The sequence below is a fragment of the Macaca thibetana genome, chromosome 5, assembly GCF_024542745.1.
Source record: "Macaca thibetana thibetana isolate TM-01 chromosome 5, ASM2454274v1, whole genome shotgun sequence".
Lineage (NCBI taxonomy): Eukaryota > Metazoa > Chordata > Mammalia > Primates > Cercopithecidae > Macaca > Macaca thibetana.
In genome coordinates, this window is record NC_065582.1 from 51,267,666 (window position 1) to 51,294,061 (window position 26,396).

The 26,396-nt window shown below is 34.5% G+C and overlaps 1 long non-coding RNA gene across 1 annotated transcript in view; it reads left to right on the forward strand.

The window, feature by feature from the left end:
* LOC126954627 (uncharacterized) overlaps positions 1-26,002 on the forward strand; it is a 36,260-nt gene extending 10,258 nt beyond the window's left edge. Inside the window, exons 3-5 of the long non-coding RNA XR_007725665.1 lie at positions 7,807-7,921; positions 8,498-8,582; positions 24,874-26,002. This is a non-coding gene — a long non-coding RNA (uncharacterized LOC126954627). The remainder of the gene's footprint in view (positions 1-7,806; positions 7,922-8,497; positions 8,583-24,873) is intronic.
* Positions 26,003-26,396: the final 394 nt, after the last annotated feature.

A 26,396-nucleotide genomic window follows, 5' to 3' on the forward strand; every position in this document is an offset into this window, starting at 1 on the left:
TATTGAAATATATTTGAGTTCCTGGGGGGCAAGCATTCTCATTGCTTATGCTTTAGCAAAACAATTTTGCTTAAAGGTGCTACTAATATTTGATTCAAGAGTCTTAAACTTGGCTGGGCACGGTGGCTCACGCCTGTAATCCCAGCACTTTGGGAGGCTAAGTCGGGCGACTCACGAGGTCAGGAGTTTGAGATCAGCCTGGCCAACATAGTGAAATCCCGTTTCTACTAAAAATACAAAAAAAAAAAAAAAAAAAAAAAAATAGCTGAGTATGGTGGCGGTCACTGGTTATCCCAGCTACAGGAGGCTGAGGCAGGAGAATCGTTTGAACCCAGGAGGCGGAGGTCGCAGTGAGCCGAGAGCACACCACTGCACTCCAACCCAGGTGACAGTACAAGACTCCGTCTCAAAAAAAGAGTGTTAAGCTTTAAAAAGGCTTTTCCCCCCTATAGAACATACACTAAGTGTATATTCCATTTATCTTGTATTGTTGGCTATAGTCTTCTTCTCCTGATACAGTGCATAGATTGACTTGCCATACCAGATTAACTGAGATCAAGTTAATTATTAATATGAGAAATGATTGCATGAAGATCATTATGTTCCCAAGATATGTATTCTTTAATATTTATAAAAATTATAAAAGTAAACTGTGATATTCATGACCTATTTATTTCTATATTTGGACTCAATTCAATGCTTTAAAATATTTTTGTTTTAAAAAATCTTTGTAATTTTGTCTCAAGACATCTACATATAAAAAGTATAATAAACTTAAACATTTTGTCCTTTATCCTCAATTCAGTGTTCACAGAGGCCTGTGTTTTCACTGCAGCAGGCAGTCAGATTTCAACAGTGAGGCAATATTGTTTTGTACCTGTGGTATTTGTAGGAAGACATCTTCAGATGGGTTATGCCTGCTGGGAGCTCAGCTGTCTTCCCTGTAAATTTCAGACACCCCAAGGGGTGTCTTCTTTGTGGATAATAATCACTGTATTTGGATTGGAACAATGTGGCCTTCTTCAGTGTCTTCATGCACACCTGTGTGTGTGTGTGTGTGGTGTGTGTGTGTGTGTGTAATTTAATTTTAAATTTAGGTCAGTAGTTTGGTTTAGGGAAAGAACACCCTATGTGTCCCTAGAAATACTGAAAAGCAAATATTTTCAAATGACATTGGGTGGACTGGGCTAGGTTAAAATTAGGTCAATTTATTTTTTAATCCAAAATGTTACTTTAAAGATAATTAATACTTTCTCATTAATAAAGTTGCTTGTGTTTTCTAGATCATTTCTAAAAATGAAGACACAGGTTTATGAATTTTGAAAAAGAGAAACAGTTGCCTAAAAGTAAACGTTTTTTTTTTTTTTTTTTTTTTTTTTTTTTTTTTTTTTTTTTTTTTTTTTTTTTTTTTTTTAGTAGTAGAGACGGGGTTTCACCGTGTTAGCCAGGATGGTCTCGATCTCCTGACCTCGTGATCCGCCCGTCTCGGCCTCCCAAAGTGCTGGGATTACAGGCTTGAGCCACCGCGCCCGGCCTACGTTTTTCAATAGAATAGTTATTTTTACATCTTTTTAAAATGTAAACATTCTACTATAATATATTTTTGCATGTGCTGGGTAAATAAATAGGCCCTCAGGGGGAACAAAAGGCCCTGATTTGTAGCATTCCCTGCTTTCTGTTGTGTGCATACTCCCACTATGGCCAATTACAAATGACCGACAATGTAATGCCTGGCTCACAAAATTCCTGAACATTTATTAATCAGCTCTAGTGAGTCCACAAGAGCAGGCTCTAGCACCCTTTGAAAGTACTTATCCTCTTTCTCTGGGAAAATGGGAATACAGGGCCTATTTTGGTAACTTTTAGAACTGTCTGAATTATCTTCTTTCAACTTAATACTTTTCTGATCTTAGTGGTTTTCATTATCTAGCAAGGACAGGGCAGTATTCTTTTGACTGTGTGGGAACTGCAAGAAGTAATGGAAGAGCTGTGACCTTCGGATTGTCTAATAACTTGCTAAATTAATGGCACCTGGTGTAAGTGCACAGCAGACATAATCTCGATCTCGCTCTTTCCCCTAGTTCTTTTCTTGACTTCCACAGAACTTCCTTTCTCTCTAGAGCTAGGCTTACAGCATAAACTAAAACTCGGGGGCATAAATGCAATATGTTCTCAAGTTTGATATGCCATCAGTTGCAAAATATACCTTTGATTTTATAGTAGTTTTCATGGAAAGCAAACTACAGTTATGAAAAACGTTCTTTTTCCAGAACCAGAAGTGTGTGTGTGTGTGTATGAAAACTAAGAGTGTACAACTTATAAGGAAACAAGATGATGATATATGAATAATTTTGAAAGCTTTGGGGTAGTGTCAGCACAGCTATCCTAGGATTGTGCTCTTTCAATGGGAGAAGGGGGAGGGATGGATTTTTTCTCCCCCTTGATAGTTTCAAATCATTGGCACCCTTACGTCACAACATTTGTAGGTAGCGAGTGGACTCCAAACTTCTGTGCTACGTCCTATAAGAAAAGGAGCTTTGCAATAATTTTTATGTCTTCTTTACTGTCTTTGGAAGTGTACTGTTACCAATCAACAAGACGAAAACAGATAACTCTGTTAAAAAGTGGGCAAAGGACATGAACAAACACTTCTCAAAAGAAGGCATACAGGTTGCCAACAAAATGGAAAACAGCTCAGCATCACTAATCATCAGGGAAATGCAAGTTAAAACCACAGTGAAATACCATTTCACACCAGTCAGAATGGCTATTATTAAAAAGTCAAAAAAATAACAGACGTTGGCAACAATGACTAGAAAAGGGAACGCTTATATACTGTTGGTGGGAATGCAAAATGGTTCAACTCTTTTGGAAAACAGTATGGTGATTTCTCAAAGAACTAAAAACAGAACTACCATTTGACCCAGCAATCTGACTACTAGACATCCACCTAAAAGAAAATATTTTTTTTGTTATCTAGAAGACTCTTAAACTCATATGTTTATCACAGCACTATTCACAATAGCAAAGTTATGGAGTCAACCTATGCACCCATCAATGGTGGATTGGATAAAGAAAATGTGGTACATACACACCATGGAGTACTTAAAAAAGAATGAAATCATGTCCTTTGCAATAACATGAGTGGACTGGAGACCATTATCCTAAGTGAAATAACTCAGAAAATCAAATACCACATGTTCTCACTTGTAAGTGGCTGCTAAATAATGGGTACACATGATCATAAAGATGGAAATAATAGTCAATGGGAACTCCAAAAGGGGGAATGAATTGAAGGAGGGGGATGATAGTTGAAAAACTACCTATTGTGTACTAGGCTCATTATTTGAGTGATGGGCTCACTAGAAGCCCAAACTCTACCCATGTAACAAATCTGCACATGTACCCCCTGAATCTATAATACGGTTTTAAAAAGGTACTGTTACACTCTCAGTTTGAACTGCTTAATACATCTGATACCTGAAATTAGAACAGATGAATGACAATACTGAAACCAACTTCATTGTATAATCACATGACAGTGTGACAGAAATTGACATTATTATTTTTAAGGTAAAACAGCAAATAAAAACTTTACATTGAAAGAAATCTTTATTTCCCTTTCTCTTTTGTACTTTTGTGTGGCATTTCTTAAATTTCAAGATTTCTTACGTTTAAAAAAATCTCCAACTTTATCTCTAGCCATCTCTCTATGTTTATATATCCATCTATTATCAAACTATTATCTATCTCTTCTCATCTATGAATCCGTGTGTCTGTCTATCTATCTATCTATCTATCTATCTATCTATCTATCTATCTATCTATCTATCTATCTATCTGTCTATCCATCCATCCATCTATCATACTATTCAAAGTAAGTGCAAGAACATGACTGTAGATTGGAAATACGAAGCACGAAAATAATATTTTCTGTTATATGTGCTTTCAATATCATCTTGGTCATTGATAACATAATAAAAACGTGTTTATTCAGTACTCTTTTGTCTTTTTCTTTTTCTTTTTTTGCTATGTATTTTTCCTAGCCAACAGCCTTATTTTAGCCATTCTCTAAGTTTCTACTTATCAAGCAGAATGAGAAGTGTATTCAATATATATAATACTGGTATTATGAGAATTCATTTAAAGCAAAACAACGTGAGAAATAGGTTGCATTAAAGTATTTTTATTGACAAATTTCTAATTTATGAAGGCAAGAGAGCAATTTTGCATGGTGAACACATTGTTAATTAATTCAGTAAACATGCCAGACCTCAAGTTAAAAAGACCAAGAGGAGTAGGAAATTTCCTCTAGAATTTTAATGGGTTGTGGGAAATACAATAAAAATATAGATTTTAGTCTTTCACCCAGACCAAGGATATCAGAATCCCACAAGGTTGAACATGAGCATATGCTTTTAATAAACTGAAAAAAATCTGTTTTTAGTGTTTTTTATTGTATTGCTATATTCAGAAATTTCTGGCCCATATTGTGTGTGATCCTCAGAATAAATCAAGTTTACATTAGGGACACCTTTTTCTCTTTACCTAACAGGTAAATATATTCCCCTTCTTAAAAACCTTTGTTTTCCTAGCTTGAGGTTTTGCTACAGAAAAGTCCTGTCTAACTTTTCCTCTCCAACATTCACACTTCCCAAACTTCTCCAGTCTTAACTCTAGAGACACTATTTTAGTTGGGGACACCCAACTAGACAAAAGTAGTTTATTTAGCCCTCAGTCAATTCTATATTGCTTCTACGGTGAAGCTAAGATCATCTCTTCTTTCTGATTTTGAAATTCTTTTTCTGCTTAATTTAATGAGCCCCTACTCTATAATGCACCAAGCTTGGTACAGGAGGAATGTAAAGATAAATGTGACTTCTGCTTGCATCCCACTGAAGGAGGTTGATGTGATGTAAATAAGCATAACATAAAACAAAAATCAGGTTTATAATAGTAAGCTGAAAGTTTCCAAGTCTCCAAGTCTTCTTTTGTGTCCAATAAAATAACTCAAGGCTCCATCCCACACAATCTGAGGAGTCCAGTGCCATTTCTGTTGTTTATGGTGATTCCTGCCTGGTGGTGCTGACAATCACCTAGCAAGTGCATTTTTCACTCCAGGGTCAGTCCTGGATCACTTATCACCACTCCTGCCTGTCTCTTCCTGGTTCTCAGGGCTTTATCCCCAGTGTGGACATGTCTCCCTTTCCAAAAGAAGCACAAATATGAGGCTATTGTGTTGGGTAACAGGCTTTAGAGACAATGGAGGGTCATTATAGTATAGACACCAACTACACTTGGGTACCAAGTTATTTTGAAATTCCTCACTTAGGTCAGGATGCGTATGGAAATTACTCACTCATGATGTATTTCTTTTGGTTCCAGACCCCCAACACACTGCCAGGGTTCATCCTCACACTAACCAAAATCCACCTCCATCTCCATTCCCAAGTTTTAGAAATAACTTCCCAAGTCACCAGTTAGAATCAAAAGTTAAATACACTTAGTTATGCAGAATAAATTTGCTCCTTTCAATCTCAACCTCTTTTTCCCACACCATCCTGGGAGCAATTCTGGGTACAAGCAAAAGGCTCTGATAAATACTTTTACAAACCAAACCACATTTTCTCAGTATCAATTGTAACAGCAGCTATTTTTATTTATTCGTCCATTTCATTATAGAGGCATAAACTAATTGCCCTAGGAATGTGTACTTTTTGGAATGAGTCCTGTAACATATAACAAATTGGTGGCGGAGGGAGTGGGGGAGAGACATTCTTTTTGAGGTCAAGTACCATCTTTCTTTACTATATTCCTAAATACTAATATAGTTCTCAATGCAAAATTGTCATTTATTATGTTTGTAGAATGAATAGATAATTGAATGTTAAAAACATGTGTCTGGCTTTTTAAGCCATGACATATGAATGCCAAATCATTTGAGAAGTCCAGGAGACATGGAACACCTGTGTGGGCTGAGAGAGGATATGTGGTGGGGTGTGGTTGTCCACTCCAGCAGGCAATTAATTTTTCACATAATCAGTTATTGAATTGGCCATTCATATAATGTTAATGCATTCAAATTTGTAATTAATCTCTATTTTGTTTAGAGCATTTTATATCTATCTTCCAATTCTAATGTAACAGTATGTGGCCTTGACTTTCTAAGTGGATTTACCACTAAGCACATGTGTGCACACACACACACATTCACACAAAGGACTGGGGAAATTAGAGAAGTCAAGTCAGACACTTTGACTTTTCAGAAGATATTTTCTAATGATTAGATAGATCTAATTTCACAGAATTTTGTTTAAAAATGTGGAATATTTACATTTTGAACTTTCTTTTCTAGATCGAGGGTTGCCAAACTTTTTCTGTAGGGGGTCAGATAGTACATATTATAGGCTTTGTGGGTCATATATTCTCTGTCTCAACTGCTCAGTGTACAAATTTGTGGACATGGTTGTGTTCCAAAAAGCTTTATTTAAAAAAATAGGCAATGGGATAAATTTGCTTCATTGGCTATAGTTTGCCAACCTCTAGACCTCTTAATGTGATTTAGATTAATCTCTTGACAAATCATGGGGGCTCTTGCTTTGAACTTTGTTTTTCTCCATGAACTAGTTCTTTTATTTTCTGTCCTTATATATAGCCTTTCAATCTTAAAAAAAGTTTTGTGGTTAAGGAAATGCGATTCTAACTTAAGTATCATCTTGCATACCTTCTTTCCTCTGTACTCTTTCTCTTCTTCCACTACTTGTTATTTCCTACTTGTTTCAGATCTTATTTTCCCATAATCCTCTCAAGCCCGCAACCCTGGTTTTATACTTCTCTCATACCTAGCACAATGAAAGTTCTTTTTAATGCGTATCTAAGTAGATTATATTAGAACAAATCTGGAAAATGTAGAAAAGTAGCAGAAAATATTCAAGATTGATAAATATTTTTCAAATATTTCCTAGGTGCTGGGTTATGAAGTAATGAAAAAATTGCACCAAAACCCATTATTATCAATATATTATCACTTCTTTTTTCTATGTACAGGTTTTAAAAAGGAATTGTGTTCATACCACACATGATCACTTTTTCTTGCCTTTTAAATTCAATTGTATAAAGAAAGCATCATCCCTGTTATTTCATACCTTTTATAAACATGCTTTTAATGATGGCTATTACACTGTAGATGTGTTATACTTACTTACTATTTAATTATTAACACTATCATAATTATATGACAGCAAACAACTATTTGTGTAAAGCTAACAAATTATTTGAAGTTATTTAGGATAGATTCTGGAAATAAGATTACTGAGTCAAAATGCCATAAATGGTTTCAAGGCAAATGAAACATATTGCCAAATCAGTGTTGCAAAAGATTTACTTAATTCATGTTTTTTCAAGGAGTACACACAATCAGAGGTGTGCTGGAGTCTACCCAGATTGGCTCAGGAAAGCCTATCATAAATAGCTTCCCAATTGAGTGTTTAGTGACGTGTATTTGGTAGCTTGCAATCAGCCATGGTGAGAGTATTTATAAAACAGAAATCAGCAAATACTACAAAGAGGTGGTGTTGTTTTACTTCCCTCCAGAGAGCAAGTCCTTAAGCATTTATCAGTACAGCTCTGCAGCATAGCTTTGTATCATACCATTGGACGACATAATTTAAATTTTTTTGGCCAATTAAAAAATAGTATATTTAAACATATTTTCCATTTGGTTGATTGCAAGTGGGGTTAAAATTTTTTATATTAACCAGCTGCTTTAATTAAATTAATTAATTAATTAATTTATTAATTTTTGAGGCAGGGTTTGCTCTGTTGCCCAGGCTGGAGTACAGTAGCACAGGGTACATTGCTGTCTATCTTCTGGACTCAAGTGATCTTCCCTCCTCAGCCTTCTGAGTAGCTGGGACTACAGGTATGTACCACTATACCTAGATAATTTTTAAAAATTGTTTTGTAGAGACAAGGTCTCCCTTTGTTGCCCAGGTATTGGTCTTGAACTTCTGGGCTCAAGGTATCATCCCGCCTTGGCCTTCCAAAGTGCTAGAATTACAAGTATGAGCCACTGCACTCAGCCATTTTTATTTATTTTTAAATAGGCTATATATGTTCATGCCTGTTTGTCATCAAGGAAGTCTTTGTGTTTTATAAGTAACTGTCCTCTTATCTCTTTATTGGACTACCTTTACTATAGTTATTTCTATAAATTTATAATCTACTCTACCAAACATCTGTAACTATACACATTAGGAGGATTCAAATATACACATGCCCCCATAATGCCTAGCATCATGCTAAATATATAACAAATACTCAATAAATACTCTAAAATTAGGTGAGAATATGTATTAAATCTTGACTCACTCTTGCTCTTGTTTGCATTAATATTTCTCTTATTATAATATGTTTTTAAGAAAATAGGAGCTGAATATCAAATAATTACATTTTGTTTCACAGTTTAATAGTCTGAAAAATTGGATTATTTTCACAGATGCAGATAGAAATATTAGTTTTATGAGAAATTATTTCTTAAAGGATGAAACATTCCACAAAATATATTTTGTCAAAGACTATGGGTGAGTACTAAAGTTTTTTGACATTTGATTTATTAAAATCTAGTGACATTTATTCATATAAGAGTAAAAGAATAAGTATATACCTACAGCAAACAAAACACCACTACTTTTTAAAATCAAGACAAAGCATACAGTAAATGCAATTATGTATATGCATGTTATGAGTAGGATTGGCACAGAGCTGATGGAGAAAAGAATGTGGGTTAGGAAGAAATTACCCCAAAGACAGATGATTGGGCATGTGTAGAATGAGAATTTCCAATCTCACTTGACCATGGTACTTTTAGACTCAATGCATTTTTTTAGCATCAGCTTGTGCAGCCAAAACCTCACTTGGAGCTTTAACCAGGGATTGTAAGTGGAAGAACAGATTAAATTAGAGTCTACCTAGACCTACAGGATAAGTCAAATGCTCGATGCACATACTTGGAAATGGATCCTAAGAAAAGATATCCTTATGTGAGTCCAACTTTAGGTGGAAAACCAGAACACTAATACTTGAAAGTAAAATAGCAGAGGAATCTGTGGATGTTGGGACAACTACAGATTGAGGAGGTGAGGATGAAAGGGGTTTAGGGCAGAAATAAGCCACTGAGCTTTCAATGGAATATCTAAAAGGGAATTCCTTTAAGGTCTAGGAGCACCTCCTAAGGTTCCATAACCATCACTCAGCAGTAGTAACTCAACATACCTTTCCTAGATTATGCCTTGACTAAGGAAATTTTCCCTTGGTTTATTACTCTCATGAATTCTGATGACATTTCACTCTAAACTCATAATTACTCAGTCATTTTTCCCTCTCTGGTTCCCACTTCTGTAGACAGGCCACTTACACATACCTTGAAGTCCTGTTCCTCCGCTACTCCCTGTCGTGGTTTCTTTCCTGTTTAGTCAATACCACATTTACCGAACACTACAGACAGATCCTCCTTTTTAATTCCACGTTAGTTTTTATATTTTCTTAAAATATAAAAATGTTTTTCATAGAAACTATATAATGTTTAACCTGTCTGGTAATAGTCTATGCCTGAATGTAGTAAAGATTTGTTTCTGTTCCTGTCCCAAGAGCCTTATCTATTGCCATTCTACATCTCTTCAATCTTCATTTTAAGTAAAAACACATCCAGCAGATATTGCCTCAACCTTGGGGCATTCTAGGAATAAGACTACTTTTTAAGGCTCAGTTTCATTCAATAGTTGTTACTGAGCACCATATTGTATAAGGTCCTGGGGATTTAAATAAGATATTGCTCCTATGTATGGAGTGCTTACATGCACTAGAAGAACAAAGAAATAAACAATTTTAAGATGATGTGATAAACCCATTGACAGAGGTTCAACTGTCTCTCTAAGCACTTGCTCATTCATTGATTTATTTATATGAAAAAACTTATAGTGATATACATTTAAATTTCATTTTCTTGCAAGTTACCCTTCTTTAAAAGAATAAGATTACATAAAAGGTACATTTTTGGTGTATTTATCCATCATTATTTTAAAACAGATATTTTCAAATTGTCAAAACAAATATGATAATTTAATTACCAAGCATGAAAAAGAAATTTCTGTGACTCAAAGAACTATGGAGGCTAATCAAAAATGCCAAGGATATAAGGAAAACACTATTATTCTATGAAACCAATCACAAATAAATTTGATTTTTCAAAAATAATTTGGTACATGTATAACCAGAGAAATGGTACAGAGAATAGAAACTATCCCTCCAATTCTCCCAGTAAAATGTGTAGAGAAACAATAGCATGTGGATAAACTCTTGTTTTAAACAAAGGAGCGACCTCTATAAGTCTCTTGTTATTGTGGGTGATATCCTACCCATGACTGATTTATAAAGCGGAATTTATTTGTTTTTCCTAATTCTTTTGAGGATCGATTTGCTTCTGAAAAGTAAATTTTTAAAGAATGCAGAGATATACAGATTAATTCTTATAACTTTTCTCTTGGCATTTTCACCATTTATTATTGAGGATGATAGGTATTATTTTTCATATACTTGATTGAATAAATGCTTTTTCAGACCTCCCTCGGCAAGTGTCAGAGTAATTCATGTCTTATATAATCAACAGTTATTTACAGTTTCAATTATAAGTGATTAAGTGTCCTGTTCCCAAGAGTTTGTTAAACAGTGAAATGACCCCTTGATTTTAGCCTTCACACCCAATAATGTGAAGATAATTTCGTGCATTTACTTATATTTGGCATACCGATATTTTCTTGTGAAAATTATCAAATAGTTTCAACTGTTTTTTTCTGTATATACTTTCTTCAAGCATCATTCAAATATGACTTAAGGTCACAGATATCATCAGAAAGATTATTATACAACAAGGATACTATATCAAGCAAACAATCAGGATTCGACTTAATCAGATAATTTAACATGAACACCTCTTGTTACTTGCTGCCTTATATCCAAACTAGAGTAAATATTTTGGCTAGAAGTTTTTTTCTTGCATGTATTACCATTTAAAAGAGGGTCATGATTCTGAAAAAGTGAAGACATTCACATGTAGCTTTTATTATTCACAAATTCTATCTGACTATTTTGGAAATCAGAAAAAATGGAAAGTAGAAGAGAAACTGTATATGCACCATCATAGTTTCTTTTTTCTAAAGTAAGGTGTTTTAGACCATTTTATAAAATCTTGAAAGTCCTAAATTATAGAAATTATAGAAAGAATAGAAAATTGGAAAAATCCATAGCCTTATTAATAATTAAATATTTATTTATTTTATGTTTTTGAGACAGAGTTTTGCTCTTGTTTCCCAGGCTGGAGTGCGACGGTGTGATCTTGGCGCACTGCAACCTCCACCTCCCAGGTTCAAGCAATTCTCCTGCCTCGGTCTCCCAAGTAGCTGGGATTACAGGCATGTGCCACCACGCCTGGCTAATTTTGTATTTTTAATAGAGACGGGGTTTCACCATGTTAGCCAGGCTGGTTTCGAACTCCTGACCTCAGGTGATCCACCTGCCTCGGCCTCCCAAAGTGCTGGGATTACAGGTGTGAGCCGCCATGCCCAGCCAATAATCAAATATTTAAAATATGAATCTTAAAATGTAATTCTTGATTTAAGAATGAAAAAATACAGGCCGGGCGCGGTGGCTCAAGCCTGTAATCCCAGCACTTTGGGAGGCCGAGACAGGCGGATCACGAGGTCAGGAGATCGAGACCATCCTGGCTAACATGGTGAAACCCCGTCTCTACTAAAAAATACAAAAAAATATCTAGCCGGGCGAGGTGGCGGGCGCCTGTAGTCCCAGCTACTCGGGAGGCTGAGGCAGGAGAATGGCGGGAACCCTGGAGGTGGAGCTTGCAGTGAGCTGAGATCCGGCCACTGCACTCCAGCCTGGGCGACAGAGCTAGACTCCGTCTCAAAAAAAAAGAAAAAAGAATGAAAAAATATTTTTTATTTCTTGAATTAATAATTTTTCTCCCACTAACACATAATAATTATTCTTATTTTGTTTTAAACTTTTATGTAAAATGTAACATATATACAATAAAGTAAACAAAAAATATGTGAATTATTACGAAGTAAATATGCCTGGGTATTCAGTGCTGAGACCAAGAAATAGATGATTGTCAACACTCGGAAGACTGCCTCATGATCCACCAAATCAGTATTCTTTCCCTCTGTCCAAGATATAACCACTGTTCTGACTTCTCAAATTGCAATATAATTTTGTCTGTGTTTGCATTTTATGTTAACATAATCATATAGTACTCTTTGTGTTTGACTTCCTTGCCTCAATATTACATGTCGATTAACCCATGTTGTTCTGACGTACCTGGAGGCCATTCATTTTCACTGTTTTATAGTATCCCAATATATGACTAAAACAATCAGTGAAAGTTCTAGGCCATTGTCTCTTCAAGTATTACTTATGCCCTATTATCTCTCTTTTCTCCAATTACGCATATAATAGACCCTTTTACCTCTTTACTATATCCTGTATGTCTTCTATACTTTTTTCGATATGTTCTATTCATTTGTCCCTCCATGCTTTAGGTTGCTTATTTTCTTCTCACTTATCTTCTAGTTTACCAATTCGTTCTTTAGTCATGTCTAATTTCCTGTTGAATCTACACATTAAGTTTTCTTTTTTGACTAGTGTACCTTTTAGTTAGAGTTCCTAAATTTTTTTACAGTGTCCAGTTTTCTGACAAAATTCTTAATCCTGTCGTTTATGTTTTTTTGAGCTTAGGCAGCATATTTCTTTTGAATTATCTTTTTCTTACCTGGATTCTCTGAGGATCTGTTTCTACTATTTATTGCTTATTTTGTTCTTGATCAAGTTAATTTATCACTTCATGTGTTTATTTCTTTATAATTGAGTGTTGTATATTAGCTTTTAAGATTAGTAGAAATAGTTTGAGGCTTAAGATAAAATTATCTTTATTCAGAGAAGATTTGCCTTGGCATCTGGCAGGTAGATAAAAATTCCAGCAATCTTAGATTGTTTAAATACATTTATTTCATTTTTAGGTGGATTCCACTAGGAGAAAAGAGGATCTAAATGCCAGGCTCACCCCTCACATTCTATTCAACTGCACAGGATAGAATGATGTAATAGTGCTTCAGAATGATGTGATTGAAATGAACCCAAAATCTCTCATATAACGTTGGTCAAATTTATAACTGTCTTAGCCACCCTAGGTTTTCTCCTTATCCTCTAGACCTTTGCCCTAAAATTTGTGACTGCTTTGCTAGCTCTTTGAGATCTACAATAGATTAAAAGAAAAATTGTTAACTCCAAATTTTCTAGCTGTTCTTAAGATTACCTGATATGCTTTTACTGAAATCAGAACCTGTGTTTTTGTAACAATAATATCTATAAATGAGGCAGAATTTTATATTATAAATGTATAACACACAGATGTTTTAATAACAAGGAAACACTAATAGATTGATATTAAAAGCTATTAAAGTAAACATTGACAATGTTTTGGAAAAGGCTGTTTTTCCATTTATCTGTATACTTTGAGGTACTATAGAATAACAATTAAGATGGGCTCTGGATCAAATTTTCTGGATTCAAGCCTCACACCTGCAACTCACTAGTTTTTGTGAAGTCAAGCATGTAATTTAACCTATTTAGACTTCACTTTCTTCATCTGTGAAATGGGGATAATAAATGTTTTTACTTCAAGGTTTGCTTGGGTGATAAATTAAATAATTAAAAGCACTTACAATGATTCCTGCATTTATCCAACATGATAAAGTGTTGAATATTATTATTACATTCTATAATGTATTATTATTATACATAAAAAATTAGTAGATAATTTTGTAATGTATTGTTATATTGACTTCTTTCTATAATTATTATTTAATTAGTAAACAGATTGTGGTTACTGAACAGAGAAAATGATCATTCAGTGATAATATACAATTAAATGGGATGGGAACGTGTAATAGTTTTTGGAATTGTGGCATATTCATATCTCTTATATAATGCCATTCAAATTTGTAAATTACTCTCTAAGCCACTTGATTCAAGTCAGTGTACTTGGCAACTGGGTGGTTTCTATGTCTTCCATATAGCCAAACTAATATGTGATAATTCTGAGGAACTTCCTGTCAATTTACTTGTAAATCTTACTTATTTCTAATAGCGAGGGTTTACTTGTGAGGTTTATCTTCTATACATAGAATATAATACAATTTACATTAACTTTAATTTTACACATGTTAAATTGCAGATGATATTATCCTTGCCTGCTAATTTACTTGGGTCCTAGACTAGTAACCTATCTCTGTATGTATTCATTTGTTTGCAGGCAAAATAATACATGGACCTACATACATTTATTTATTTACTTATTAATTTATCTGTAATTAATTTATTTCCTCTTTTTTCAGGTGAAAAATTTTATATTGATAATGACAGAATACTCTGAACATTGTAAGAAAGGATTAACCAGTAAGACCACTATAACATCAGTAAATATTAACTATAAACGATCAAATATAAATATATTGGCCAGGCGCGGTTGCTCATGACTATAATCCCAGCACTTTGGGGAGGCCGAGGCAGGCTGATCACTTGAGGCCAGGAGTTTGAGACCAGCCTGGCCAGCATGGGGAAACCCCATCTCTACTAAAAAATACAAAAATTAGCTGGGTGTAGTGGTGCATATCTGTAATCCTAGCTACTCGAGAGACTGAGGCATGAGAATTACTTGAACCTGGGAGGTGGAAATGGCAGTTAGCCAAGATTGCACCACTGCATTCCAGCCTGGGCAACACAGCAAGATTCTGTCTCAAAAGAAAAGGAAAGAAAAGGAGAGGAGAGGAGAGGGGAAGAGAGGAGAGGAGGGAAGAAAAAAGAAAAGAAAAGAACAGCAAGAACAAATATATATATATACCTTCTCAAAATTCAAATTTTACAGAAGCATGCAATTTAAAAAATGATTTGAGAATATTTTAAGCAGAAGTACTGTATTTTGAAAAGAATTTTCATTGAGCTATAATGTAAGAAAATTTGGTATTTAAACAAGCAAGTTTTAGAACACTTTTAGTATTGAATTTAGTGAAGTAAAAATGAATAGAATGCTAGCAGGATCAATTCAGTGCTTAATAAGTATTTTTCTATTAATAAAAAATGGTACTTCAGAAGTAAAAAATGAGTATATAAAATTGACAAATTTGAGTCTACAAAAACTGAAATTTTCTTCATGGCAAAAGATACCATAAAACATTAAAATATAGAAGATCATTTGTGAGACAATATTTGCAAGTCATATGGTAGAATAAATGTAATCAACTCTAAAAACAAAAAGCTCTTGTAAGTTAAGAAGACAATAAAAGGAAAAGTTATTTAGTACAAGATTGAACAAAAGACAAAGCAAGCCACCAATAAAAACAGAAATGCAAACAGAAAATAAATGTACAAAAAATATTAATCTGAAATAACTACATATTGAAAGATCAATGATTATTTCATTTCCACCCATAAGATAGTCAAAACTTAGAAGACTGAAAACATTCAGTTTTTTAGAGGGTGCAAGAATGAATATTTTCATGCATATTTCTTAGAAGTTAAATTGCCACAGTTTTTGGAATGCAATACAACAATATCTACTAAAATTAAGAGTATTTGTTCCCTTTGACATAGCAGTATATTTTGGGAAATCTATCTTAAGGACATAAACCATAAATATGTGAGAGTGTATATGAAGTGATATGTGAATCAGCATTGTATTCTGTGACAAAACTTGCAAACAAACTAAAATATTTATCTAAGGAATATCATGCATCTGGTAATCATATTGATATGCACAAGATATTAGTAAGAGGAAAATAAAAGCAAGACAAAGACTAATTTGTATAGTAAAAAAAACAAAACAAAACACAATTTTGTGAAAACAACACCACCACATTCTAATTCTCAGGAATTTATTTTTTTCTGCTTGTGTTAAAATAGGAAAAAGTTAGGAAGAACATGTGTGAAGCTATAAATATTGGGTACTTTAAAGGTAATAAAGGAAGGCTAGGATAAGATAAGATAAGATTTGTTATTTTTTTCTTTACATGACTTACGTCATTCTATATTAAAATGATCATGTATTGCTTTTGTAATTTGAAAGTAAGTTCTAATACAGCATAAAAAATAAACACAACAAATGTGAAAGCAAAAATTTCCTATTAATAAAAGATTTTGTAATAGTAGTTTTCTCTTATAAGGATAAGATTGTTCAAATTGTCAGCTATATTTGTTCATTAATTATAGTTGACATTCATTATTACGTAATATAATTCAAATTATTTTTCTAAAAAACAAGCATTTATATTTTTATCACGCATCTAAAAGAATTATCATTTTATTTCTGGCTTTTGAAGGCTTGCAAATATATCAGAACAATCTTAATCCTATTCCTTAGAATCTTGAGTAAAAACATCATTTTATTAACCTTTTCATGAAAATTTATTAGAATCCTCTCAAATCACTCCATCTGGTTTGTTGTACAACTTTTATTTTTATTGTACCACTCTTTTATGTTTAAAAATAAAATATTAGTTTCTAAACTTATACTGTAAGTACTATGAGAACAGCTGGGCAGAGAGAACTCAAGAAATATTGAGTGAATAGTTAGGATACCTAAGTAAAATGTGACAGTTTTCTTCTTAAATGTGTAATAGATGACTAGAGGTATAAAAGAAATAATTGTTCCAAAGAATAGAGGATGTGGTAAAGGTAAAATAACATTAAACAAGTTGCGTGTTCTGTGGATACCGTGTCACTTTTCTCATACTGTTTTAGAAGCTGAATTTGTTGATTTACTTTTGGGATGTGTGGCATGAAATTTCTAAGAAGTTAATTCCCAAATTCAATTACTTTTTCCCAATTCCAATTTATTTAACATTGTTTGCAAACTTGGATGATTTTATGTCTGGTGTGTGAGTTATCTATGGTTCCTGTAACAAATTCTAGCACTTGGTAGCTTAACACAACATAATTTGATCATTTTACAGTTCTAGTGGTCGGAAGTCCAAAACAGTCTCACTGGGCTAAAGTCAAAATGTTGGCAGGGCTATATTCTTTTCTGGAGGCTCTAGGAGAGAATGCATTTTCTTTCCCTTTCCAGATTCTAAAGGCTGCCCATGCTCCTTAGCTCTTGGCTTCCTTCCATCTTCAAAGACAGCAATGGCCATTCAAGTCTGTTTCACGTTGTATCATTCTGACACCGAGTTTTGCCTTCATTTTCCACATTTAAGGACCCTTGTGCTTAATTGGGCCTACTTAGGTAATCCAGGAAAATCTCCGTATTTTAAAGTTAGCTAATTATCTGACTGGCAACCTTTAATTCCATGTATATACTTGATTCCCCTTTGCCAAGTAATCTAACATATTCACAAGTTCTAAGGATTAAGCTGCAGAATCTGTTTGGGGTCGTTACTCCGTCTACCACATTGTTTTGTTGCGTAACAATTAAATAGATTAGGAAGAATCAGAAATAATAAACCTTTTAAGAAAAATTTTATATATTACTGTTTTTAATTTCACCTTCTAGGAAGAAAAATGTGTAGGTATACTTTGAGATACAGTATTTCAAAATTTTTTCTTTGAAATTTGGATATCCTAAAATTCACATGGTCCCAAACTCTGGAATTATTCATTTTACTAATTATTCCTGAATTACTGCACCTTCTAAAATAATTTGTATTGTAAAAATAGATAAATTTCTTTTACGGTTTATACTTTAAAAGTATATATATTTGTCATTTAAGTAAAAGAATGATTTAATTCAAAATTAATAATTACTTTTGCTGAAATACATTTTGCTGGCAAAAAAAAAAAATTGTTAGAGACTCATGTCTCTGAGACCGGAGTATTGCTTATCTTCTCATCTGATTACTGATTACTTTTGCAGCAAGATTATTGAGTTAGCTAAGGCATGGCTCCTTAGGCAACAAGCATGATTTAGAGGTCATCGTTTCTAAAAAGGACTGTGTACTCTCAAAGGAGGAAATGTCAAGTCCCCCGAATTTTCTCTTGTGAGAAATAAATAGATAAAAACCTTCATTCCATTCTATTTACTTAATTTAGTAATGAAAAACTTGTGCTTGTATACCATTTGCACTCTCCTGAGTTCTTAGGAATCTTGTTTATGCTAACTTTGGGGACAAAAGAGGAACAATGGGAAGTGTGCACTAAACTAGTCAATATTGAATGCGTTATTGCTATTCTTAAATTAATGCATTTTTGTTTCACTTGCCTAATTTGCAAAATAGAGAGAGTAATGACGTTTGCTTCAAGTTATTTTCTAGCTGCAAACTTTAATAATTTAAAAACCTCTTTTCTTGAAGACTAAATTCTACTTAGCATCAAGAAATTGACAGTTATGGTTATTTAGATAGTTCTTCTCACTGTTAACTATGTCATATTTAATAATTGTCAATGAGAATAACCACTATTTTCTCAAAAATGAGTTTTTACAAGCTATTCTTTGCTAAGTAAGAAAATTGTAAGTACACAGGATATCGCTTAACACCTGTCTCGAGAGATGATCTTGCAATTTCATGGAAAGCAACTGGAGCTTTTCTTTGCACTGGCACTTTTCAAACGTGGGGTCATGCATGAGGAATCTCTGCTCCATCAGTTTTCTTGGCACATCAGGAGAAGTGTGTCTGTCTTACCATTTGTTACTTCCTGGGCCTTTAGACCACGGAGCTCCATGTCCACTGACATACATGTTGTTTTCCCCAAAGATTTCAAATGCTGTTCTTTCTGTAGGTCTTAGAAATTCATTGTGTTTTGCTTCCTCTATAAAATTGCCATGACTCACTGTGTACCTAAATAATCCTTCCTTCACAAATCTGTCTAATAAGTGGAATGCAATCATTCTTCATAGTAATCATTTATTTATTCACTCATTTATTTTCCTGTTCAACTTACAACTTACCTCTTTAAATTCTTTGGAGTGACTTGCTCTCTCATTATGCTCTAGTTAAACCGACTTCTGTTCAGTACCTCAGACATGCCAAGATTTTTTTCACCTTGAAACGATTGCATGCACTGTCCTGTCAGTCTGGACTGCTCTTCTTTTCTGCCTTCCACTGTTCAAAGCTAGCCCCTTCTCATCTTAAATGTTGCATTCTTAGAGGGGGCTTCTCTAAGCATCTTATGCTGACCAGTTTATCGCTTTGCCTGGCACAAGTTAGGCTTTCTGTATTATTTTTAACTTTTTGGTAGAATCCTATCAGTTTATGAGCAGAAGACCTACCAAGTTGGTATTGAATACTTAAGCACTCATTCAAGGAAACAGGGTCAGTCTGTCTGATTTACTCCCAAGTCTCTGAAGTCATCACATGGACAATGTTCCAGGAAGTCGTCATCTGTTCCCTTAAAGCACTGACAGGGATGTTCATGATTGTACATAGTTTGGTCTTTTCTCTCTTTCTCTCTTCAGTGACTTTGACCTCTCTATCCTTCTTTTCCAAAATTAATTTCATTAGCTTTAGGAGAATTGTAGATGTCTTAGTCAGCTTGTGCTTCCATAACAAAATACCATAGACAGGGTGGCTTAAACAACAGACATTTATTTCTCATAGTTCTGTAGGCTAGAAAGTCCAAGATCAAGGTGCTGGCAGATTTGGTCCTTGTATAGGGCCCTCTTCCTGGCTTACAGATGGCTGCCTTCTTACTATGTCCTCATGCAATTAAAACAGGAAACTTTGGTGTCTCTTTCTCTTCTTATGAGGATACTAATATCACAGGGCTTCAGCCTCATGACCTCATCTAATTCTGATTACCTCCCAAAGGCCTCATCTTCTAATACCATTACACTGGGCATTAAGACTTCAATATATAAATTTTGGGGAGACACAAACTATATTAGTCCATTTTGTGCTGCTATAACAGAATACCACAGACTGGGTAATTTATAATGAACAGAAATTTATTAGCTTACAGTTCCAAAGGTTGAGAGGTCCCAGATCAAGGGACTGGCATATGGAAAAGGCCTTCTTGCTGCATCATCTCACGGTGGATTGTGAGAAGGTAAGAAAGGATGAGAGAGAATGAGAGAGAAAGAAAAGAGAGAGAGAGAGAGAGAGAGAAAGAGAAGGGTACTGAACTCCCCTTTTTATAACACATCCACTCTTGCAATAACAACATTAATTCATTCATAAGGACACCACCCTCAAGGCCTAATTACCTCTGAGTAGGCCTCACCTCATTGTTGCATTGGGGATTAAGTTTCCAACACACTTTTGGAAGATATATTCAAACCATAGCACAGACATTTGGTCTATAACAGTAGGCTTCCTTTGTTATTCCTGCAGTTTATACCTGACTTCAAAGATGTTAACTATGGCCACACCAACAACTTTTGTCAATTGAACCTGATTACCATTTCTGCTATCTTTAATCACTTTTTGGACATCGTTTTGGAGCAAAGTTTATAACCATGACATATATGTGGAGAATTTATTTTCCTTTCCTTCTGATGTATCTTTAAACATTTCATTCCTACAGCTCTCTCATGATATTTCTTACATCTTTTCGCGTAGAGGCATTTTTGGCACATGGCAGTCCCTAGGACAGAGAGGAAAAGATGTTTTCTTTTTCATATCAGCTATCAGTCTTCTAAGCATCTCAATGATCTATTCTAATCAAGGCTGAAAAGTGTCTCCCTGGGACAGGTCTAGAATTCCCTGCATTTTTGTGCCTTCTGAGTTTCCCCAAGTAGCTGGATAGCATACATTGCTGTGCCCATTCTACTAGATGAGCCTGCTTCTTTTATGGCATGCCCAAACCCTTTAGGAAGGGATGTCAGAATGTAAGACTTCGGCCACTTTTATACATTTTTTTCTCCTTATTTCTATAGGAAGAGGCTCAATTTTTAAAAGACAAATCAGTATCTGAGTTTGTGTTTAAATGTTACTTTCTAGACATCCCTCTTTCACAAGAGCTCCCTGGAAACTGCACAGGAATCACCATCTTCAGCAAGCTTTATCAAGAATGCATTCATGAGATTCCCACTTTAAACATCCAGCCAAGCACTTTTATGTCTGCCCAGGGGCTTTAAAGGAGAGGCTGGAGAGTTCTCATTTTCAGCACCATCTCGGCTGTCGGTATTTCCCAAACCTGCACTGATGTCTGAGAATCCACATCAGAACTTTTGCATTTGTCCTCAAAGGATGTCACAACTTTTATTCTAAAATGCCCGTTGCATCTATTTCTAGGGATGGTAATGATTACTCTGTATGGACTAAGATAGGATTAATAACGATGCAGAATTGAACTCAATTATCAAGCTCTAGATATTTAACTGTCTTATTGAGAAAATCTGAAATTGAAGGGGCATAAAAACATGAAACTGTTTTACTTTTTTTCTCCTTGTCACCCTTTAATGAGATTTATGGGAGACTTAAAACTTGCCTGTCACTTTTATATTGAAAAAAGTCCAATCTGGCCTAGATTAGTTTAGAATTTCAGTTTCTTTTTTTCTTTTCTTTTTTTTTTTAAGATGGGGTCTTGCTCTGTCACCTCAGCTGCAGTGCAGTGGTGCAGTCATGGCTCACTGCAGCCTCAACCTCCTGGGCTCAAGCAATCTTCCTGCTTCAGCCTCCCAAGTAGCTGGAACTACAGGCATTTGCCACCATAACCAGCTAATTTGTTTTTTTTGTAGAGGTGGTGTCTTGCTATATTCCCCATGCTGATCTCAAACTCCTGGTCTTAAGCAATTGTCCCACCTCAGCCTCCCAAAGTACTGGGACTACAGGCATGAGCCACTACGCCTAGCCTCTTGTCTAAAACTCTTATCCTTCCCTCACTGATCAGCCTTGAATTGTATGTGGAGGTAAGGATGTTCTTAGATTTATCAAAATAATAAAACAAAAACAAAAATAAAAATTGCCCAGTTAAATTTGAATTTCAGATAAACATTTTCTTTTGGTATAAGTATACTTCAAATAGTGCCTGTAGCATACTTTAAATTTTTTGTTTGTGTATCTGAAATTCAAATTTAATGGGTCATCTGGAATTTCCTTTGGTAACCTATTCTATTATCATAGACTCTGGGTCCTCCGGGGTCTTTGGTGGGTGGTGGTGAAAAGAAATGAGTATCTTTTGTGTAACTGAGCACATGATTATAAGCAATTCCTTCTTGATTGTTTCTCAGGGTTCTGCTGTGTTGCCCTGAGTCACCGATTTGCTACAAATATTTGAGCCCCAGGCTTCTGTTGGCCTGGAAACTTAAATACTTGATGAATCAGAGGAAACTTCAGGATAACTGGGACCAGGATTTCTGGGACAGTCTGTTTTCTTACGTAAAAACCTTCAGAGATGTTCTTTAAAATAATATTGGCCAATATTGTTGAGAAAACTACACATTCACACGTTAATACTAATTTTATTTTTAATCATGTGATGAATAATTAAATATTGAAATCACTTTTGGACTACTGACAATTTTATTATCAAAACACTTGAATGAGCTGTTGATGCTTGTAATTTTAAATGAAGCCAGCACCTGAAGGCCTCAGATAAAAATCTGTATTTCTCCACTCTGTCAAATGATGGGTAGTATACCAAAGTCACAAAGACATTTTTCTGAGTCCAGAAATAAAATATTCTTCATCATATTGATTTCCGGTGCTACTTATTTTGCACTTTTGAACTTGTAATTTAAATAGTTATCACATGTACAGATATATACAGAGGTATGTTATACATATAAAATGCATATAAAGTATTCTTATTTTTTGAGGAATTTTGACAAACACAAACAAAGACAAAGACAATACCATGTCTCTACCAACAGTGAATGGCCTTTCCCTGTAACTGGGCATACTGGTGTTCAGATATTTAATATAGCGATTAACGTTAGATTGTGAATACTTCAACTGGGATTTGAAATACAGATGCATATGAGATGGATTCTTTATAACCTACCTACCAGGTTGAGCTCAGATGGTTTTTTTGTTATCATTGTTGTTGCCATGGGAAGGGTACAAAAGACAATGGTAGGATGAAATCACAGAGATAAATTGATATACAGATGAAGTTTAGGCCGTGTAATAATAACTAAGTACCTATGATGTAGAGTTGTTTCAACTAAATAAGGTTGAATATATTAAAACACTTTGGAGAATGTAAACTATTATAGCCAAACATAATTATTTCATGTTTTACAATTCTGTTTCTCTCTATTTTAATATAAATATTGACCTAATAATCTGTGCATGGCAGGAATTCTTATTTTAAAAATTTGCAAAGATTTAAGGGGACTTTCTAAAAAGTTCTTGGAAGTCTTATGGTTCTAATTATGCCCACTGAATAGAATGCAATTTTCTGAAAATAATTTTCTTTGGAGCAATGCAGATTTTAGTGAATCATATGTTTGAAGACATCTTTAATTGAGAAAAATATTGCAAAGGTAAATAAAAGCATATTCCTAGGCACCCTTAAATAAATATAGTGCAATAAAGTATAAGATAAAAATCTACTTAAACACATAATTAGCTTGGCTAATCTTTCTTCTCCCTATTCTTTCTTCTCCCTATTCTTTCCTTCCTAATTGTTATAATATTGACAATGTTATTTTTTTCACAAATTTCTATTAAAGATTCTTTTTCCCCCATATCATAGAGATAATGGTCACAGATGTTGTTAGTAGTTCCAGATTCCTTATCTCTCCAAACTTTATCTTGATACTGTGAATAAATTTCAAAGAATTAATTTCAGAATTAAAAGGGAAAAACCATAATTTCTGGCACATTTATGCCTGTTTGTGGTTTGTAACCCCAGAAGTTGTCAAACTTTGTGTTCAGTTTACAGATTTTGAATACAAATAAAAGATGACACGTACTGTGTGATTTTTAGTTCTGTGACTTATAACTGATACACATTCAAGTGTTGGTGGATATATATAAGTATATAATAACTAAATACATATGTGTGTGTATATGTACATTTTTAAAACATAGAAATATAAAAGACTAGATTTCTATTTTACTATTTCATGATCCTATCTCAGTGGTAACAGTAAGATGTAGTTTATAGACAAGGTATTTTATATATAAGATTATTTGAATTGTGAAGAAATAATCCCTTTGTTGAAAAAAATTGCGGTCTCACACCTGTGAATACTTTGTAAACCATAAAAAACAAAACGTCCAAAGTTGATCTGACAGCTGAAGATCAAGGGCACATATCAAACTAAAAAACAGACATAACATCTGATTTTTCATTCTAGCAAGACATAGCTCATATTTCAGTTTATGTCTTTTCTAATTGATTCAGCAGGCCTGACATTGAACTGCACATAATATAACCAGTTTGATGAGGTGCAACCTATCCTAAGGTTACCAGGTAACTTAAAAAAATTACACATATGTTCCTAAGTCTAGAGCTTCAAAATTGGACACAGTTACTTGCAAATATATTTGAAAATAAAGTTTTCAATTGCTCTGCAATTTTAAGAGTTACTGTGCTGAAAAGGATGTTCTTTGGAATAAACAGCATGGTAGAGACAGAATCAAAGTATGTTCATATTAGGAAATATTGTATTATAGTACAGCAATGATTTTTGCATTTCATTAATGAAACAAAAATTTATTTACTTTAAAATAGGGAGGTAAGCTAGATAATTGTGTCATTTCCTTTCTAGCTTTAAAAGTCTGTAAGTAAATAGTAAAGGTCACTATCATAAAAAAATAAAACAGTGAAGCCAAATGGAGATTTTCTTCTTATACTCTACTACTTGGATCTTTGCTCTGCCTTTTCCTTTCAAATGATGTTTTCCTTAATATATCCTAACAGGAATAATCGAGCTTTTGTGAAGCAAAGAACTGAGTGATGAGATAAATAAGGACAAATCCAGAAAGGTAGCTGATGTATTTAAAGTCCAGGACCAGATGGATTCACAGCTGAATTCTACCAGAGGTACAAGGAGGAGTTGGTACCATTCCTTCTGAAACTATTCCAATCAATAGAAAAAGAGGGAATCCTCCCTAACTCATTTTATGAGGCCAACATTATCCTGATACCAAAGCCTGGCAGAGACACAACAAAAAAAGAGAATTTTAGACCAATATCCCTGATGAACATCGATGCAAAAATCCTCAATAAAATACTGGCAAACCGGATTCAGCAACACATCCAAAAGCTTATCCACCATGATCAAGTGGGCTTCATCCCTGGGATGCAAGGCTGGTTCAACATTCGCAAATCAATAAACATAATCCAGCATATAAACAGAACCAAAGACAAGAACCACATGATTATCTCAATAGATGCAGAAAAGGCTTTTGACAAAATTCAACAGCCCTTCATGCTAAAAACGCTCAATAAATTCGGTATTGATGGAACGTACCTCAAAATAATAAGAGCTATTTATGACAAACCCACAGCCAATTTCATACTGAATGGGCAAAAAACTGGAAAAATTCCCTTTGAAAACTGGCACAAGACAGGGATGCCCTCTCTCACCACTCCTATTCAACATAGTGTTGGAAGTTCTGGCTAGGGCAATCAGGCAAGAGAAAGAAATCAAGGGTATTCAGTTAGGAAAAGAAGAAGTCAAATTGTCCCTGTTTGCAGATGACATGATTGTATATTTAGAAAACCCCATTGTCTCAGCCCAAAATCTCCTTAAGCTGATAAGCAACTTCAGCAAAGTCTCAGGATACAAAATTAATGTGCAAAAATCACAAGCATTCTTATACACCAGTAACAGACAAACAGAGAGCCAAATCAGGAATGAACTTCCATTCACAATTGCTTCAAAGAGAATCAAATACCTAGGAATCCAACTTACAAGGGATGTAAAGGACCTCTTCAAGGAGAACTACAAACCACTGCTCAGTGAAATCAAAGAGGACACAAACAAATGGAAGAACATACCATGCTCATGGATAGGAAGAATCAATATCGTGAAAATGGCCATACTGCCCAAGGTAATTTATAGACTCAATGCCATCCCCATCAAGCTACCAATGAGTTTCTTCACAGAATTGGAAAAAACTGCTTTAAAGTTCATATGGAACCAAAAAAGAGCCCGCATCTCCAAGACAATCCTAAGTCAAAAGAAGAAAGCTGGAGGCATCACGCTACCTGACTTCAAACTATACTACAAGGCTACAGTAACCAAAACAGCATGGTACTGGTACCAAAACAGAGATATAGACCAATGGAACAGAACAGAGTCCTCAGAAATAATACCACACATCTACAGCCATCTGATCTTTGACAAACCTGAGAGAAACAAGAAATGGGGAAAGGATTCCCTATTTAATAAATGGTGCTGGGAAAATTGGCTAGCCATAAGTAGAAAGCTGAAACTG